Source organism: Mesoplodon densirostris, chromosome 8, assembly GCF_025265405.1.
Source record: "Mesoplodon densirostris isolate mMesDen1 chromosome 8, mMesDen1 primary haplotype, whole genome shotgun sequence".
NCBI lineage: Eukaryota > Metazoa > Chordata > Mammalia > Artiodactyla > Ziphiidae > Mesoplodon > Mesoplodon densirostris.
In genome coordinates, this window is record NC_082668.1 from 92,899,100 (window position 1) to 92,918,466 (window position 19,367).

The 19,367-nt window shown below is 43.7% G+C and overlaps 1 pseudogene; it reads right to left on the reverse strand.

Annotated features, from left to right (window-relative positions):
- Window positions 1–444: 444 nt before the first annotated feature.
- Window positions 445–12,642, reverse strand: LOC132494759 (NADH-ubiquinone oxidoreductase chain 5-like; annotated as a pseudogene).
- Between the last annotated feature and the right edge of the window lie 6,725 nt (window positions 12,643–19,367).

Consider the following 19,367-nt stretch of genomic DNA (forward strand, 5'->3'; position numbering starts at 1 on the left):
AGCCTTCTCCTATTTGTGGGGGTCTAGGGTTGATTGTGGGTGGTGGTGTTGGGTGTGGGATTGTGTTAAATTTTGGTGGTTCATTTCTAGGTTTAATGGTGTTTCTGATTTATTTAGGGGGAATATTGGTTGTGTTCGGTTATGCAATGGCTATGGCCACCGAACAGTGCCCTGAGGTTTGGGTTTCTAATAAGGTTGTACTGGGAGCATTTCGTTTAGGGTTGGTAGTAGAGTTTTTAATGGTACTTTATATTTTGAAGGATGAATATGTGGAGATTGTGTTTGAGTTTAATGGGCTGGGAGATTGAGTTATTTATGTTACTGGTGATTCTGGGTTTTTCAGTGAAGAGGCTATGGGAATTGTGGAGTTATATAGTTATGGTACTTGGTTGGTGGTTGTTCCGGGTTGGTCATTATTTATTGATGTTGTGGTTATTATGGAGACTACTCGGGGTAATTCAATAGGAGTATGCTGAGGGTGATAGTAATGAGGAATGATAAAAAGTAGAGCTTGATAAGGCCTTTTTGATTTGAGACTAATGTGGAAGATTTTAGTTGAATGAAAGCTGTAGTCTTTGGTAGGATGGTTTCTAGTCAGATTAAGTCTAGTAAGGAGGTTGCTAATTTTTGGCTTATTAATAGATTTAGATGGGGAGGTAGGTGGTGTATGATGGTGGGGAAGTATCCTAAGAGAGTGGAGAACTTGGAGGAGTCTGATGGGTGCATATATTTTAAGTTTTGTGTGTTAAGGTTGATTTCGAATGCTAGTACAAAGCCCAAGGTTCTTACTACAAGGGCAGTCAATTTTAAATGTAGGGGGATGGTTATTAGGGGGATGGTTGTTGGAGGAATGCTGTTGGAGATGAGGAAGCCAGCAAAAATTCTTCCGATAAACAGGCTCTTGATGGAGTTGATTAAGAGGGGGTTGTCTCCGAAGGAGAGAAACGGGGCTGTCCTAGTAGTGCAAAGAAGATAATGTGAGTGCTATAGATGGTTGTGAGGGAGGTGGCGGTTAGTTATTAATAGGGCTCAGGTGTTGGTATAAGACGTAGTGGCGGTTTCGATAATTAGGTCTTTAGAGTAAAATCCGGTGAGAAAATGTATTCCTGTTAGTGCTAGGCATCCAATGATAAGGGCTGTTGCAGTGAAGGGTAAAAGGTCTCGAATAACGCTCCTACTTTTCGAATGTCCTGCTCATTGTCTAGGTTGTGAATGATAGACCCAGAGCATAGGAACAATACAGCTTTAAAGAAAGCGTGTGTGCAAATGTGTAAAAATGCTAGATGAGGTTGGTTGAGGCCAATCGTTACTATAATTAAACCTAGTTGGCTGGAGGTAGAGAAGGCAATAATTTTTTTAATATCGTTTTGGGTGAGGGAGCAGATAGCTGTAAACTGGGTGGTAAGGGCCCCTAGGCAGAGCATTATTGTTTGACTGCGTTTGTTGTTTTCTATTAAAGGGTAAAATCGGATAAGTAGGAAAACTCCTGGTACAACCATTGTGCTTGATTGGAGGAGGGCCAAGACTGGGGTAGGACCTTCTATTGCTGAAGGGAGTCAGGGATGAAGTCCAAATTGGGCTGATTTTCCAGCTGCGGCTAGTACGAGTCCCGTGAGGGGTAAGTTTAAAGAGTTTTGGCTGAGCATGAAAATTTGTTGTAGGTCTCATGCGTTTGTGTTAGATAAAAATCATGCCATTGATATGATAAATCCGACATCTCCCATGCGGTTATATAAAATTGCCTGAAGAGCGGCTGTTTGCCTCTGCTCGCCCGTGCCATCATCCGATAAGCAGGAAAGATATGATTCCTCCTACTCCTTCTCATCCAATAAAAAGTTGGAAGAGGTTGTTGGCTGTCACAAAGATTAGTACAGTGATAAGGAAGAGGAGTAAATATTTGAAGAATTGGCTGATACAAGGGTCGGAGTGTATGTATCATATTGAGAATTCTATAATGGATCATGTGATGAACAATGCTACTGGTACGACTGTGATTGAGAAATAGTCTATTTTGAAGCTAAGTATTAGTTTGAGAGTTTGGATGGTAATTCACTGTCAGTGTGAGATGAATATTTCTTGGCCTGTGTGAAGGAATATTATTGTTGGGATTAGACTAGTAATGAAAGCACAGGAGACAGTATTTTTTACATATGATGGGTATTTGTTATTTTTGCAGAAGTTCGTGCTAGTTATCATGATTGGAATAATTAGTATTAGTGATGTAATTAGGGCAAAAGAAGAGAATAGGTTTATTACTTTTATTTGGAGTCACACCAATTCTTTGGTTCCTAAGACCAATAGATAACTACTGTCCTTTAAAAGTTTGAAAAAACCATACTATTAGGTATGGGGACATGATTTAACAGTTCTTGCAATACTTTTTCGGTAAATAAGAAGTCTTAGTCTTCTGTTGCTAGACTCACAATCTAGTGTTTTTTAAAAATATATCTACAGTACAGGGGACCAAACTAGGGGTTTAGTGATAGGAGTAGAAGTGGAAAGATATATAGGGTTATAAGAGCATGTTCTCATGTGTAGAAGGGTATAATGTTATTGACATGGTAAGTATGTTTGCCTCATTGTGTTTTGATTAGTATATACATGGAGTACAGGGTTGTAAGTACAATATTGGTTCCTATGAGGATAATAGTGAGATTTGATCATGAGAAAGTTGCCATGACTACGAACAGTTCTCCGATTAGGTTAATGGTAGGGGGTAGGGCGAGGTTTGTTAGGCTTGCTAGTAGTCATCAAGTACCTATCAGTGGGAGAAGAATTTGTAGGCCTCGGGCCAAGATTATGGTTCGACTATGAATTCGCTCGTAATTTGAGTTTGCTAGGCAAAATAACATAGATGATGTGAGGCCAAGAGCAATTACTAGGGCGGTAGCCCCTATATAACTTCAGGGGGGTTGAATAAGGATAGCTGCGATAACGAGTGCTATGTGGCTGGCTGAGGAGTAGGTGATGAGTGATTTTAGGTCTGTTTGATGTAGACAGAGAGAGCTAGTTATGATTATTCCTCATAAGGAAAGCATAAGGAAAGAGTATGCTATATATTTTGTTAGAGGGTTAAGTATTGATGTGATTTGCAGCATGCCATAACCCCCGAGCTTTAGTAGTATGGCTGCAAGGACTATGGAGCCTGTGATAGGGGCTTCTACATGTGCTTTGGGTAGTCAAAGGTGGAGGCTGTAGAGGGTCATTTTTACTATGAATGCTATCATGCAGGCTAATCACATAAAGACGTTGGACCAGGAGATGGGTAGGTGTTGGGTTCAATAGTGGAGTAATAGGAAATTTAAGGAGCCTACAATGTTTTGTAAATATGTTAATGCCACTAGTAATGGAAGTGATCCAGTTAGTGTATAGAATAGAAAGTAGAGTCCTGCATTAAGTCGTTCTGTTTGGTTACCTCAGCAGGTAATGATAGTAAGGGTGAGGATTAATGTGGCTTCAAATATAATGTAAAACAGGATTAGTTCTGTGGCAGTAAATGTTATGGTTAAAAGTGTTTGTAACATGATTAGTACTGTGAGGTAAAGTTTTTTTTCCGCATTAGTGGTTCTTTGAGTAGGTGGGATCGGCTAGCCATTAATATTAGAGGGGAGGAATCATACTGTTAGGATTAGTAGTGGTGTGGAAAGGGAGTCAGAGAAGAATGTTAATGAATAGTTGAGGCTATTGTCGTTGAAACTGATTAAGAAGAAGTAGGCTTGTGAAGCTAATTAATAGGCTGTGGGTTGTGGAGTTGATTCAGATCATGTTGTTGTTGTTGTTGTTGTTGTTTTCCTCGGTACGCGGGCCTCTCACTGTTGTGGCCTCTCCCGTTGTGAAGCACAGGCTCCAGACGCGCAGGCTCAGCGGCCATGGCTCACGGGCCCAGCCGCTCTGCGGCATGTGGGATCTTCCCGGACCGGGGCACGAACCCGTGTCCCCTGCATCGTCAGGTGGATTCTCAACCACTGCGCCACCAGGGAGGCCCTCATGTTTTTTGATAGCCAGGTCGGGGGTATTAGTATGATTGTGGGGATGATAAATTTTTAGCATTGGAGAATGTTGAGGTTTTGTACATAATCGGTCCCATATGTATTCAATACTGTTACTAATAAGGCTAATCTGAGAGCTGCTTCGCAGGCTGCGAATACCAGTAGGATGATTGGTATTATGCTGGCTAAGGTGAAGTGCTAGTTTAAGATTGTTAGGGGGGCTTCCTTGGTGGCGCAGTGGTTGAGAGTCCGCCTGCCAATGCAGGGGACACGGGTTCAAGCCCTGGTCCAGGAAGATCCCACATGCCGCGGAGCGGCTAGGCCCGTGAGCCACAACTACTGAGCCTGTGCGTCTGGAGCCTGTGCGTCTGGAGCCTGTGCTCCGCAACAAGAGAGGCCGCAACAGTGAGACGGCCTGCGCACCCCGATGAAGAGTGGCCCCCACTCGCCGCAACTGGAGAAAGCCTTTGCACAGAAACAAAGACCCAACACAGCTAAAAATAAATAAATAAATAAATTTAAAAATAAATTTAAAAAAAGATTGTTAGGGCTGCTAGGATAAACAGTGATAATATTATACCTTGTAAGCAAAGTAGTGAGGATATTAGATGAGATCGGTATATTAGTAAACCTATAAAGGATATGTTGAAGGTTATTATAATGTTTATATGTACTAGAGACACTTGGTAGTTATGAGTTTAATCACAATCTAATGAGTCGAATCACTTGTTTTATTTTAAACTAAATACCATGTTCAGCCCACTCCAAGCCCTTTTGAGTTCACTCGTAGGCCAGGCTGGTTGCTAGTACTGAAATTAGAAACAGGGTTATGATAAGTATTGTTTCTAGGTTGTTTGTTTTGGTTGCTCAGGGGAGGGGTAGTAGGAGGGCAGTTTCTAGGTCGAAGAGAAGGAAGGTGATTGCTACTAGGAAGAATTTTATAGAAAAGGGTAGGTGGGCGGATCCTGTAGGGTCAAATCCTCATTCGTAGGGGCTTGTTTTTTCTGCATAGATGTTTAGTTGAGGAAGTCAGAAGGCGATAAGTACGAGTAGTGAGGCTAGTATTGTGTTTGTTAATAGGGTCAGTATTAGGTTTATTGTTCTTTTTCGGGGTGTACTGAAACTAACTGATTGGAAGTCAGTTGTACTAATTAATACTAAAAGGACTATGAGCCTCATCAATAAATAGATACGTGAAGAAATAGTCATACAACATCTACAAAATGTCAGTATCAAGCAGCAGCTTTGAAGCCGAAGTGGTGGTTGGATGTGAAGTGGAATTTTAGTTAGCGTAGGAAACAATAAGAAAGGTGGATTCCAATGTAATCCATGGAAGCCTGTGGCTACGAAGAAAGTTGACCCATAGGCCCTGTCTGAGATTGTAAAAGGGGTTTTGTGCATATATATATATATATATATATACACACACACATACACATACATACCACATCTTCTTTATCCATTCATCTGTCAATGGACACTTAGGTTGCTTCTATGTCTTGGCTATTGTAAATAGTGCTGCTATGAACATTGGGGTGCATGTATCTTTCCAAATTAAGTTTTTTCCGATATATACTGAGGAGTGGGATTGCTGGATCATATGGTAGCTCTATTTTTAGTATTTTAAGGAACCTCCATACTGTTCTCCATAGTGGCTGTGTCAATTTACATTCCCACCAACAGTGTAGGAGGGTTCTTGTTTCTCCACACCCTCTCCAGCATTTATGATTTGTGGTCTTTTTGATGATGGCCATTCTGACTAGGGTGAAGTGATGCCTCATTGTGGTTTTGATTTGCACTTCCCTAATAATTAGCAATGTTGAGCACCTTTTCATGCGCCTGTGGGCCATCTGTATGTATTCTTTGGAGAAATGTCTACTTAGATCTTCTGTAGGTGGGCACAGTTTTGATTCCAAGTCCAGAAGGGACTAAGGGAGTAAGCCCTGTGGAGGTTGGGACTTCTTCACCAGCTCCACGGCCTCCCTCCCAAGACGGGCAGCGTCTGCCCAGAGAAGGGCCTTGAGTGGGCAGGCAGGCTGGGCCAGAATCCTGGCACTGCTACTTCCTTGCTTCCTGCATGACGTTAGGCTAATTATTTCTTTCTCCTGAAAATCAATTTTGTCTGCAAAATGAAGGTAATAAAACATCCCTGTGTAGCATTGTCATGGGAATGAAAATGGAACATACTTTATAAGGATCCAAAGTGAAACACTTGAGAGCGTGAACGGGGCGTTATTAGTAATTCCACAGGAGCCCGCCTAGCGGCACTGTCCCCGACAAAGTGGCACATGGGGTCTCCTTAATTAAAGGGCACATGCTAGGTGCTCAGTGAGTGGTAGGTCATTTCTATGTTACATCTACTTAAGACAGGATTGCCAGATTAGCGAAGAAAGGTTGTGTCACAGGGCCCAGCAGTAAGGTGAGAATTACGGGGTTAGAGATAAAGTAAATGTAGCCAAGATTCAATCCATGAATCACTGGGATTATTGCACACAATTAGCATGAAACACAGGTTAGTCAAAGTAGGGAGGAAAAGAGGGTGGGTAAAAGCCAGTCCCAGGAGAAGTTTGGGAAGGAGGCGTCTGACACAGGCAGTGGTCTCTGGTCCAGCAACAGGTCTTGCGACAAGCATGAATAGAAAGTCACCCTCTGGGGCTTCCCTGGTGGCGCAGTGGTTGAGAGTCCGCCTGCCGATGCAGGGGACGCGGGTTCGTGCCCCGGTCCGGGAAGATCCCACATGCCGCGGAGCGGCTGGGCCTGTGAGCCATGGCCGCTGAGCCTGCGCGTCTGGAACCTGTGCTCCGCAATGGGAGAGGCCACAGCAGTGAGAGGCCCGCGTACCGCAAAAAAAAAAAGTCACCCTCTGCTCTGACAGGGCCTCCGGTGTCCCCGGATCAGCTCTCAGCAGTGTGGAGCTGGGCTCTCCAGCGAAGAGCCTTCAAGTCAGTGGACTCAGTGGTCGTTAAGGAGTCTGCCAGCAGCGAATGAGACTGCGCCCCAGGGGGTCTTGTCTCTATCAGTTGCTCCTCCTGTTCCAGTGAAGTTTTTCCAAGGACATTACCAAACAATTTCCTTATCTAAAGTAACAATTTATCACACAAAGACACCACAGGCCTATACTGCATGTCCCAAAACAACTAATACAGAAGTTCATGTTGGCCACTGCAATTCCATCTTGAATTACTTAACACAGCTTAAATCCTATGAGTTTCACAGCAGATGAGTAGGAATCATGACATGAAAGAAATCACATCATAACACAGGGTCTGAAATATTGCCTGGAACGCACTTTTAATAAAAAATTAGTTGTTGTTTATCTGAAATTCAAATTTAACTGGTGATAAGGTACCTTATCTGGCAACTCTTGTTTAAGAGCCTCAGGTCACAAGGACTTAAGTTATATAAGTAAAACGCTTACAGCCAATGCTATGAAGAGGGATTGCCTCTTAGAAACAAACGGTTGCATTGGTTCTTTTCTCCCAGCAGTCACTGGGGTTATTTTGGAGCTGGCTTTAGGAGAAGGGGGAAGAGAAACCAAATGAGGGTGAGGGGAATGGTGGAAGGTGATGGAAGGTCCAGAGAAACTGGAGGGAAGATGACTAAGATCTCCTGAGGAACAAATGGAGACAACCCTAGACCCTTCCAGGGCATGGAGCTTTAAGAGATTAAGGACAGAATGAGCCCTTTGGGGGAAAGACAAAGAGGAGTTTGGAAAGCTCAGAGGGAGGTGATGAGTTGTACTTCCAATGCCCTGAAGGCAGGAGGATGGTTACTGGTAACTGGTGTAAAGTTTCCGGTGTTGTCTATTTCAACCCTGACATTTTCCGTTTGTTATTTACCCAGAATGTGCAGAGGAGAATATGAGCGGGGCTTTTCCTTCATTTGCTCTCTTTACCTCAAAGGTGATTTGAGAGCTTTCTCTCTCCTGTTGGTGTGAGAAAAGACAGTAAGAGAAGGAGGGAGATGAACCGTGGTCACCTACACTCTGAGTGCTGCAGGCGCACGTGAGAATCAGTCCTGGGGCTGTGCTGCGGGCAGGAGTGGGTCTGGGAAGAGGTGTCCACTGGCAAGGCCAGGGCTCCGCAGTGGTCCTGTCTGACTCAGAGGGACACCTGCTTGTTGGTGGCGGGGCTCCCCCTGGACTCTGCAGAGACAGGACTAATGTGAGCACCGAGGCTGCCATTTTTGCAGCAGGGCCCTGGGAAGACTGGCCTCTTGGCTGGGGCGTTACCTCGGTGGGCCGTCAGCCCCTTTGGCCCTTCACTGATGGGCTCCCCCTCCTTGGGAGGGGGGTGGCATATTTAAGGCAATTTAAGGAGTGATGCAAGGGATGCAAGCTATAGGTTTCTTTCTCACTACTGCCCACAGACATTCAGTGTGGGTTAAGCCCCTGTATACACACAAACACACACAGAGACATCCCCTTTTTCTGGTTGTGAGAGGAGCAACTGAGAGCCTTTCCCCCTTCTAATCTGAGTCCTGGAGTGGGAGGGAGAGAATTCCACCACCAGTCCCTTCCTGAGATCAGACGGCTTGGTCGTATGGAGGTGACGCAGTAGAAGAGGCTATTTGATAAGCCTTTCTAGAAAGCAGAGCATAAGACAGCTGCAGGCTCTTACTCGGCTGTTTACCTCGTGATCAGGAGAGAAGTTTGCTCCCAGCAATTGGGGTCAATTCCTTCTCTCTTTCCCCTTCCTCCCCGTAACCCACACGAGGCCATCCGCATGCTCCCCTACAATCCAGCCAACCAAACCGCACACTGGGGCCAAGACACTGGAGAGAAGTGGAGGGTGGCATCTAAGGCAATCACCTGGCTCCCGCCTTTCTCCTCTATCGGATTCAGAGTTTTTCATTTGATAATCCCCTCACTCAGGTTTCAGCATCAGCTGGTTTCCACGTTAGCTCCTGTTCCCCAGGGATGTGACTTCTTGCTCATTCGCACACACAACAAGGCAAACCTGAGTGAGAGGATTATCCAATGAAAAGAAACTATGAAGCCAGTTAGGAGAAACGTAGGCAGAAGATGGGTGTCAGGTGTGTTCCCTCGCGTCTGCCCTCCGCTTTCTCTCTCCAATATGTGGATTCACATGTGCGGTCCAGAACTAGAGTTAAACGTATTCAACAGAAAAAAAAAAACAAAACTTCTTTATTCTGAGATTATGCCCTTCCTAATTTTTGGTGCTAAAAGTTCTTTTTTTCCCATAAAATGAAGGTCATAATAAATGATGATTTAAAAACTGTTCATAGTTAGCAATATAAGATGTTAGCAGACTCATGTCAGTCCCTGAAAACAATTTCTTTAAAATATTTTACGCTTACACTTGAAATCCAGAAGTCTGGGAAGCACTGAGTTAGACCCTTGGCGCCCCAGGTGGCTGGGCCAGAGCAAGCATTCACGTTCAGGTACCCCACGTGGCACTCACAGGCACACCTCTGCACTGCAGCATCCTTTCAGGACAGGCAGGGAGGTGACGGAGCAGACTCTTTCCGACATCACGGATTCTAGGGTAGAATAAATCTAACCTTCCACTGGTGTCCTTATTATACCACAGAAATTGATGAGAAATTCAGCATGCATTTTGGCAGCAAAATGTTGCCGTGTTTGAGAGTTATGTGTACAAAGCCGCTGAAATACATTCTCCACCGGATTCTGCATTTTTTTTTTTTTTTTTTTTTTTGCGGTACGCAGGCCTCTCACTGTTGTGGCCTCTCCCGTTGCGGAGCACAGGCTCTGGACGCGCAGGCTCAGCGGCCATGGCTCACGGGCCCAGCCGCTCCACGGCATGTGGGATCCTCCCGGACCGGGGCACGAACCCCTGTCCCCTGCATCGGCAGGCGGACTCTCAACCACTGCGCCACCAGGGAAGCCCCCGGATTCTGCATTTAATTAGCCCTGTTGCTTTCTAATTTTGTTAAATTGAACAAATATACATTTGAATCCTAACTGGACAAACATGGAATGAGGGGCTGTGGGAAAACTAGGAGTGGATCAGATGTGGCCTCTGCCTTCCAAGAGGTTACAACCCAGTAGGGTGATAAGAAAATGACCAGCTGTGGTAAAGGGAGGACAGTGGGGGAAAGGCATGAGATGACTCAGTCTCGGGGGTGGGGGGGGTGGGGAAAAGGGGAACAGTTCAGAGGAGGCAGAGGTCACAGTTGACAGGGGACCAGCAAAAGCATTATGAGAAAGGTGACATCTAGGTGGACCAAACTATGTGAGCAATGTGGGAGCTGCAACTGTGTAATCACCCGAGTGTCCCTAGATCCCTGTACCCAGTAAGTGCTCAATAAGTGTTTGAAGGATTAATTAAATAAGTATTACTGGTGATATATGTGCTAGTTAAAATAAAGAGTTACTAAACACTATGTTTTTCTTGGGCTTAGAGCATTTGGGGAAAGCTCTTAGTTTAAGCAAGTTTTATGTGTATATACTACGGGATGCTTTCTCACATTTCAATTCAGTGGCTGCAGTACTTACCATTCAGCACAAGAGGGCGCTGCTGCCCAGCTTACTTAACTAAAATAGTATTTCTCTAGGTTTGCCTATTTTTTCTCAAATTACAGTGTAATATATTGTGCCACTTAACTGCCCTCCCCCCAAATAGCCCACCAGCCCCAAATTTCCTATCAATACAATAAAATTATTATCGATGGTGCATTATTTTCTGAAAATAATTTCTCCTGTTACATGATTAGTAGGAAAAAATATATTTAAAAACATTAAAAAATATATAAAATATATTTAAAAAGTTTTATAAACAAATACCTTAGACCAGGCGGACTGTTCTTCAGAGCCCTAAATAATCCAGGGTTTCCCAGTAATGGGAGCTTTGCTTATAAAAATGCTTTAGGACCTCATATATGTGGGCAACAAATCTGAGATAACAGTCACTTCTACGTGCCCAAGGTTTCATGAGGATCAAAGACTAGGAGAGATGTTAGTTGAGTCCAGACCTTTGAACTTAGGATGTGCAATTTCTTTTGCAAGGGGCTACAAAGTGTAGATTATGAAGTAGCCAAAATTCTTGTGTCTTGGATAAGAACACCTGGTATTTATAGTAATCAGAGTTTGGGGGAAAATTAGCAAGTAATTGTGTATATGATTTCAAAGGAGTTCTGATTTACTAACGAATTATTTATAGAGTTTTTCCAATAGCAAGCTTCCTAGTACTGTACATTTTAAAAAAAACACTTGAATTCCCCAAATCAAATCTACATACTGTTTTTCAGTGACATTGTTTCTGTCAAAGTGTGTGCTGTTATCTAAAAACAGCCCCTAAAAATGACAGTGTATAGAAAATTTAAATGTGGGAGGTAGCATTATTAAGGTAAAAGGAGAGCAATGTGTTTGTAGCCACCTGCCAATGAAATAATAGAAAGAGTTTAAAGTGAAAGAGTATTTGCCCAATTCATGAGCAAATTCAACCTATGTAAAGAAATCTGAATTTCATCTGAAAGAAAGAAAACAATCCCTCTGGTCTTCCCAGAACTATTTCATTATTTATGATTCTTTTTGGAACTGTAAGTCCCAGATTTCTGCCCTCACCAATGGCCACACTCTCCCATGTCTGGATGCCCGTGTTTGTACATCACCTTCTACCTGTACTGTTGTTCCATGCTCTTCACTCTTGAAGGGCAAGGACCAGGGCTTCTTGATTTTTGTGTCACTTACAAAGCCTAGCCAAGGGCCAGTGGTGGGCTCTTCATTCACGTTTAGAAAAAAATCACAGCCACGGGTGACTGATAAATAAATCAAGGAGGAAGAAAATGGGCTCTTAATACTTAAGGGTTATGTGTTTGCTTATTTCTGGATGATTGGTTGTTAAATCTTAATGCTTCAGTCAAGAGGTAGCAGGGATGGTGAGGAGCATGGACTCAGGCACCTTGGGTTCAAATGACAGCTCAGCTGCTTCTAGCTGTGTGTTCTTGAGTAAGATTCCTGTCCTTTCCATGTCTCAGTTTCTTATTCAGTAACATGGGATGATGCCGATGCTGATATGAAACTTCCCACATAGGGTTTATTCTTTATAAAATGTGCAGAACAGTGTCTGCCATAGAGTAAATACTATTAGTGATTATAAAATAGAATAATTATATTGACTGAGATGTAGTCAAAGTGTACGTTGTTCATTAAAAGCCAAATAAAGCTTTAAAAAATGTAATGGAGATGGAGTGATGAAAATGTTCCGGAATTATATAGTGGTGATTGTTGCATAGCCTTGTATACTAAAAACCACTGAATTGTATACTTTGAAATAGTGAATTTTATAGTATGTGAATTATATCTCAATTACAAAAATGTAATGGGGAAAAATTCAATTCAACAAATATTTATGGACACATAATAGGTACTCAACCTTGTCCTGGGCTCGGTGGAGGATATAAAGCAGTTTAAGACATAATCTTTGCTCTGGAGGGTATTGTTTAAGGAGCACCTGCAGTATCATTGGCACCTTGCCCAGCGTTCTGGAGGACATCACTCTCCACATTTCTTACACTGAGACTCAGAACGGTTACGTAGCTTGCCCAAGGTCCCACAGGAAATATGGGTAGCAGGAACCCAGCTGCTTTCTTCAGGTAGGGACAGTCTTGTTGAGGACAGATGATTTACATCTATAGAGTAACTAGTGAAGCAAACATCAGAGGAGGTCATCAGGCCCAATATGTGGGATAAGGAAAATCAAAAAGAGCAGCCAGTGGTAGGGAAGGTTTTCTGGAGGCAAAGGCCTTTAGAGGGGTCTTTATAAAAAGGGAAGATTTGTGCATGTAAGTCATAGTGGGAGTAGGCATCCTAGATGTGTAAGAAGTGCTCCCTGAGCTGCTCTTCCTAGAATTATGCATATTCTCAGGTTGAAAGCCTTATAGTGGTCAAGTTAACAAACAGGGCATATGAGACATTCAGCTGACACAGCTGAAGCCATAGGCATTTGTTTGGACAAATGACACCAAGGTAGGATGGCGGTGAGAGAACAGGAGGATCTAAACACAATTTAATTTGCTTGACTCACCACCCACTTGCTTCTTTCGTCATTTATTCAGTACTTTTTTTTTTTTTTTTGAGCGCCTCCCTGACTAATATGTGAGAATATAAACAGAAATAAAATGCAATCTTTGCCTTTCGGGAAGATTCCAAGCGAGGAGTTGACATCAGACAGGTATACAAGAAAATAAAGGGATAAGTGATATATAGCAAAGGGCTATAGAAAGGTGAATGGAAACACAGACTTAGAAACACTACGCTCAGTTGACGTTCAAAAAATAAAGATTGGGGCTTCCCTGGTGGCGCAGTGGTTGAGAGTCCGCCTGCTGATGCAGGGGACACGGGTTCGTGCCCCGGTCCGGGAAGATCCCATATGCCGTGGAGCGGCTGGGCCCATGAGCCATGGCCGCTGAGCCTGCGCGTCCGGAGCCTGTGCTCCACAACGGGAGAGGGCACAACAGTGAGAGGCCCGCGTACTGCAAAAAAATAAATAAATAAATAAATAAATAAAATAAAGATTGTTGAAGAGGTTTATTTTTCGGGCTAAAACGTATACTCTTGCAAAGTACCTTAACAGGGCCTTTCCCAGCTGATAGAAGGACAAGAAAGCCTTGGGGAAGAGGTACCCAGGGCTGGGAAGAGACAGGAGACCCCTCCTCACTCTGCTCATGTGGGCTCCCTGGCTGGTGGGTGGGCCACTTGCCCCAAAGTGCTTTTAAATGTAAAGTGGGACCATTTCTCTTCTCTACCTTTCCAAGTGACTTCCTGAGGGAAGATATGTTGGGGCCTGGTTGGAAGAGGGAGCCAGGCCCCTTAAGGATAGGATTCATCTCCCCCAAGAGGAAAGCAGTTTCTCTATCTGGGCCTCACTTTCACCCAACCCTCACTCAGGGACTATTTTCAAGGGTAAGAAAGGAGCAGTTTGTGATTTTAAAAAATATTTTGATTGTGGTAAAATACACATAGCATAAAATCATTTTAACCATCTTTTAGTATACAATTCAGCAGCACAAAGTTGTCCAACCGTCACCACTGTCTATTTCCAGAACTTTTTTCATCATCCCAAACTGAAATTCTGTACCCCATTAAGCAATAACTTGCCCCTCCCCCCAGCCCCTGGTAACCATATTCTACTTTCTGTCTCTTTGAATTTGACTACTCTAGGTATCTCATTTAAGTGACATCATATAATATTTGTCCTTTTGCATCTGGCTTATCTCACTTAGCATAATGTTTTCAAGGTTTATCTCTGTTGTAGCATGTGTCAGAATTTCATACCTTTTTAAGGCTGAATACTATTCCATTGCATATGTGCATCACATTTTGTTTATCCATTCATCCACTGATGGACACTTGGCTTGTTTCCACCTTTTGACCATCGTGGATAACACTGCTCTGAACACTGGTGTACAAGTATCTGTTCGAGTTCCTGCTTTAAATTCCTTTGGGTTTATACCGTCAAGTAAAATTGCTGGATCATATGGTAATTCTGTTTTGCTTTTTGGGGGACCACCAAACTGTTTACTATAGTGGGTGCACCATTTTACATTCTCAATACCAATGCACAAGGGTTTCAATTTCTTCACATCCTTATCAATAGCAACTGCAGAAGAATGTGGAAAGGATCCTGAACTTGAGTTGAAAGAAGTCAAGTACCGTTTCTGGCTATTCCTTTTTACTCCCTTCCCTTCCCAGCTCTGCTTTGTAATAAAATATTTATAGGGGAATAATTTTAGATTTACAGAAAGTTTACAAAGATAGTAGTCTTAGTCTGTTTGGGCTGCTATAACAGAATACCATAGACTGGGTGAACAACAGAAATTTATTTCTCACAGTTCTGGAGGCTGCAAGTCCCAGATCAGGGTGCCAGCATGGTTGGGTTCTGGCGAGGATCCTTTTTGGAGTTGCCAACTACAGACTTATCACTGTGTCCTCACCTGGTGGAAAGGGCCAGTTAGCTCTCTGCAGCCTCTTTTTTTTTTGCGGTACGCGGGCCTCTCACTGTCGTGGCCTCTCCCATTGTGGAGCACAGGCTCCGGACACGCAGGCTCAGTGGCCATGGCTCACGGGCCTAGCCACTGCACAGCATGTGGGATCTTCCCAGACCAGGGCACGAACCCGTGTCCCCTGCATCGGCAGGCGGACTCCCAACCACTGCGCCACCAGGGAAGCCCTCTGCAGCCTCTTGAACAAGGGCCTCTTAATCTCATTCATGGGAGCTCCGCCCTCATGACTAAGTACCTCCCAAAGGCCTGACTCCCTAATGCCACCATATTGGGCATTAGAATTTCAACATATGAATTAGGGGAAGACACAAGAAATTAGACCATCGTAACAGTAGAGAGAGTTCCCATATGCCCTTCTCCCAGCTTCCCTCACTATTGACATAGCTATGGTACATTTATCCAAACTAAGCAGTTAAGATTGGTACAATACTATTAACTAAATTATAGACTTTATTCAGATTTCATCAGATTTCCACTAAGGTCCTTTACCTGTTCTGGAGTCCAATCCAGACACCACATGGCAGTAAGCATATCTGCTTTTTAACTTTTTTAAAAAAATAGAGGTATGGGGCTTCCCTGGTGGCGCAATGGTTGAGAGTCCGCCTGCCGATGCAGGGGATGTGGGTTCATGCCCTGGTCCGGGAAGATCCCACGTGCCGCGGAGCGGCTGGGCCTGTGAGCCATGGCTGCTAAGGCCTGCGCATCCGAAGCCTGTGCTCTGCAATGGGAGAGTCCACATCAGTGAGAGGCCCGCGTACCGCAAAAAAAAAAAAAAACAATAGAGGTATGAATGCCAGATAATAATAGCATGTTTGTTTCAGGCTCACAACATAATGATTCGATATTTATATACATTGCAAAACGATGACCACAATAGGTCTAGTTAACTTCCATCATACATAGTTACAAAAAATTTTTTCCTGTGATGAGAACTCGTAAGATGTACTCCCTTAGCACATCCAAGGGCTTCCTTGGTGGCGCAGTGCTTGAGAGCCCTCCTGCTGATGCAGGGGACGTGGGTTCGTGCCCCAGTCCCGGAAGATCCCACATGCCGCGGAGCGGCTGGGCCCGTGAGCCATGGCTGCTGAGCCTGAGCGTCTGGAGCCTGTGCTCCGCAACGGGAGAGGCCACAACAGTGAGAGGCCTGCGTACCGCAAAAAAAAAAAAAAAAAAAAAAATGCAGTACAGTATTATTAACTATAGTCACCATGCTGTACATTGCATCCCTGACTTATTTATTTTATAGCTGAAGTTTGTATCTTTTGTCTCCCTTCACCCATTTTGTCCCCCTCCCCTCCAGTCCTCACCTCTGGCAACCACCAATCTGTTCTCTGAATCTATGAGCTTGGTTTTGGGTTTTTATTATAAATTATTATTATTTTTTTAAGATTCCATGTATAAATGAAATCATTCAATATTTGTCTTTCTCTGTCTGACTGATTTCACTTAGCAGAATGCCCTCAAGGGCCATCCATGTTGTCTCAAATGGCAAGATTTCATTCTTTTTTATGGCTGAATAATATTCTTCTGTGTGTGTGTGTGTGTGTGTGATATTTTCTTTATTCATTCATCCATTGATGGATATGTAGGTTGTTTCCATATCTTGGCTATTGTAAATAATGCTGCAGTGAATGTTGGGGTGCATATATCTTTTTGAGTTAGTGTTTTTGATTTATTTGGATAAATTCCAAAAGTGGAACTGCTGGATCACAGGTTAGTTCTATTTTTAATTTTTTGAGGATCCCCCATACTGTTTTCCATAGTGACTGTGTCAGTTTACATTCCCACCAGCAGTGCATGAGGGGCCCCTTTTTTCCTCATTCTCTCTAGCACTTGTTATTTCTTGTCTTTTTTTTTAAATTGAAGTATAGTTGATGTACAATATGGTGTTAGTTTCAGGTGTACAGCAAAGTGATTCAGTTATATATATATATATATATATGTGTGCGTGTGTGTGTGTATATATAAATATATATATATATTAGATTCTTTTCCATTATAGGTTATTACAAGATACTGAATATAGTTCCCTGTGCTATACAGTAAATCCTTTTTACTGTTTATTTTATTTATCTATTTAACCTATTTTATATATAGTAGTTAAGTATAGTAGTTTGCATCTGTTAATTCCATACTCTCAATTTATCCCTCCCCCTTCCCTTTCCCCTTTGGTAACCATAAGTTTGTTTTCTATGTCTGTGAGTCTGTTTCTGTTTTGTAAATAAATTCATTTGTATCAATTTTTAGCTTCCACATATAAGTGATATTACATGATATTTGTCTTTGTCTGGCTTACTTCTCTCAGTATGATAATCTCTAGGTCCATCCAGATTGCTGCAAATGGCAATATTTCATTCTTTTTTTATTGCTGAGTAATATTCTATTATATATATATACCATATCTTCTTGATCCATTCATCTGTCGATGGACACAGGTTGCTTCCATGTTTTGGCTATCGTAAATAGTGCTGCTGTGAACATTGGGGTACATGTATCTTTTTGAATTGTAGTTTTGTCTGGATATATGCCCAAGAGTGGGATTGCTGGATCATATGGCAACTCTATTTTTAGTTTTTAAAATACTGTTCTCCATAGTGGCTGCACCAATTTACATTCCCACCAACAGTGTAGGAGGTGCCCTTTTCTCCACACCCTCTCTAATACTTGTTATTTCTTGTCTTTTTGACGATAGCCATTCTGACAGGTGTGAGGTGATGCCTCATTGTGGTTTTGATTTGCATTTCCCTGATGATTAGTGATTGAGCATCTTTTCCTGTTGACCATCAGTATGTCTTCTTTGGAAAAATGTCTATTCAGGTCCTCTGCCCATTGTAAAGTCAGATTGTTTTTTGCTGTTGAGTTATATGAGCCCTTTATATTTTGGAGATATTATCCCCTTTTCAGACACATGATTTGCACATGTTTTCTCCAATTCAGTAGGCGGCCTTTTCATTTTGTTGATGGTTTCCATTGCTGTACAGCGGCTCAGCAGCTTTTTATTTGCTGAGACCCTCTGACACTCTCCTCTCTGAGCCTCAGTTTTCTCACGTGTCCAATGCGAACAATGATAACAGCAACCTGTACCCACAGGGTACGGTGAGGACTGAGTGGACAGAAGTGAGGGTGTTTTGTGGGCGGTAAAGCTTCATGCCCGCGAAAAGGAGCATCATTGACGCCTGCAGCCTCCCTCCTTTCACCAACTGGCCTCCCTGCCCTGCACCAGGTCTTGTGCCTCTTGCTGACTGAGCTGCCAAGGCCGTCAGAGGGAGGCTCTGCCACCAGGCCTGCCCTGGCCAGAGGAGGCCTGGCGCTCCTGGCCCCGTAGGTGGCACTGACCTGATTGAGGGCTCTGGCGGGGCCTCCTCCCACTGCTTCCTCTGTATTTATAAAGCTCCTCCAGGTGCTGGCAGCTTGACACTTTGGGGATGGAGAGAGGCTGGAGGTTACAGGCTCAGCTCTTTCCCTGGGTATTTGAGATGACCACTTGGGATATTCTCCGGCCACAGAGGGAGGAAGAAACCATGAGTTGGCTCAGCTGCTTTTTAATTCTCTCCAGGTTGGGGTCGGGGAGGGGCGGTGGGCTGAGGGTGCAGGGGTGATATTCTGAGTCTGGTTTGAGAGATTGCAGGAGCTGAGCTCAGCATGCTCTCTCCACTCCTGGCTCCCTCTGGGGCTTCCTGGAAGGATCTCTCATTTGCTCATGGCCACTCTCTCCCACATGGCTTCTTGGTTAGTGCTTGTAGTGGGTTGAACAGGGGTCCCAAAAGGTCCTAACCTCTGCTACCTGTGAATGTGACATTCTTTAGAAATAGGGTCTTTGTAGATGTAACCGAGTTGAGGATCTTGTGATCAGATCATCTTTTAGGCCCACCCTAAATCCAATGACAGGTGTTTTTATGAGACATAAAAGGAGGCAACACAGAGGCAGAGGAGAAGGTCATTGAAGACAGACACAGAGATTGTAGTTATGCTGCCACAAGCCGAGGAATGACACAGGTTGCGGCAGCCACTACAAGCTAGGAGTGAGGCGTGGAGGCCATTCCCCCTCAGAGCCTCCGTAGGGAACCAGCCTCTCAACACCTTGATTTTGGACTTCTGGCCTTGTCCTAGTCAGCACTGGCTGTCGTAACAAGGCACAACAGACTGGGTGGCTTAAACAACAGAAATTAATTTTATCACGGTTCTGGAGATTGGAAGTCTGAACTCGGTGCCGGCATGGTTGGGTTCTGGTCAGGGCGTTCCTCCTGGCTTGCCGACTGCTGCCTTTTCACTGTGGCCTCACATGGCAGAGAGAATGACAGACAGCAAGCGCTCTGGTGTCTCTCCTTAAAAGGGCACTAATCCCATGATGAGGGCCCCATTTTCATGACCTCATCTAAACCTGAACTCCCC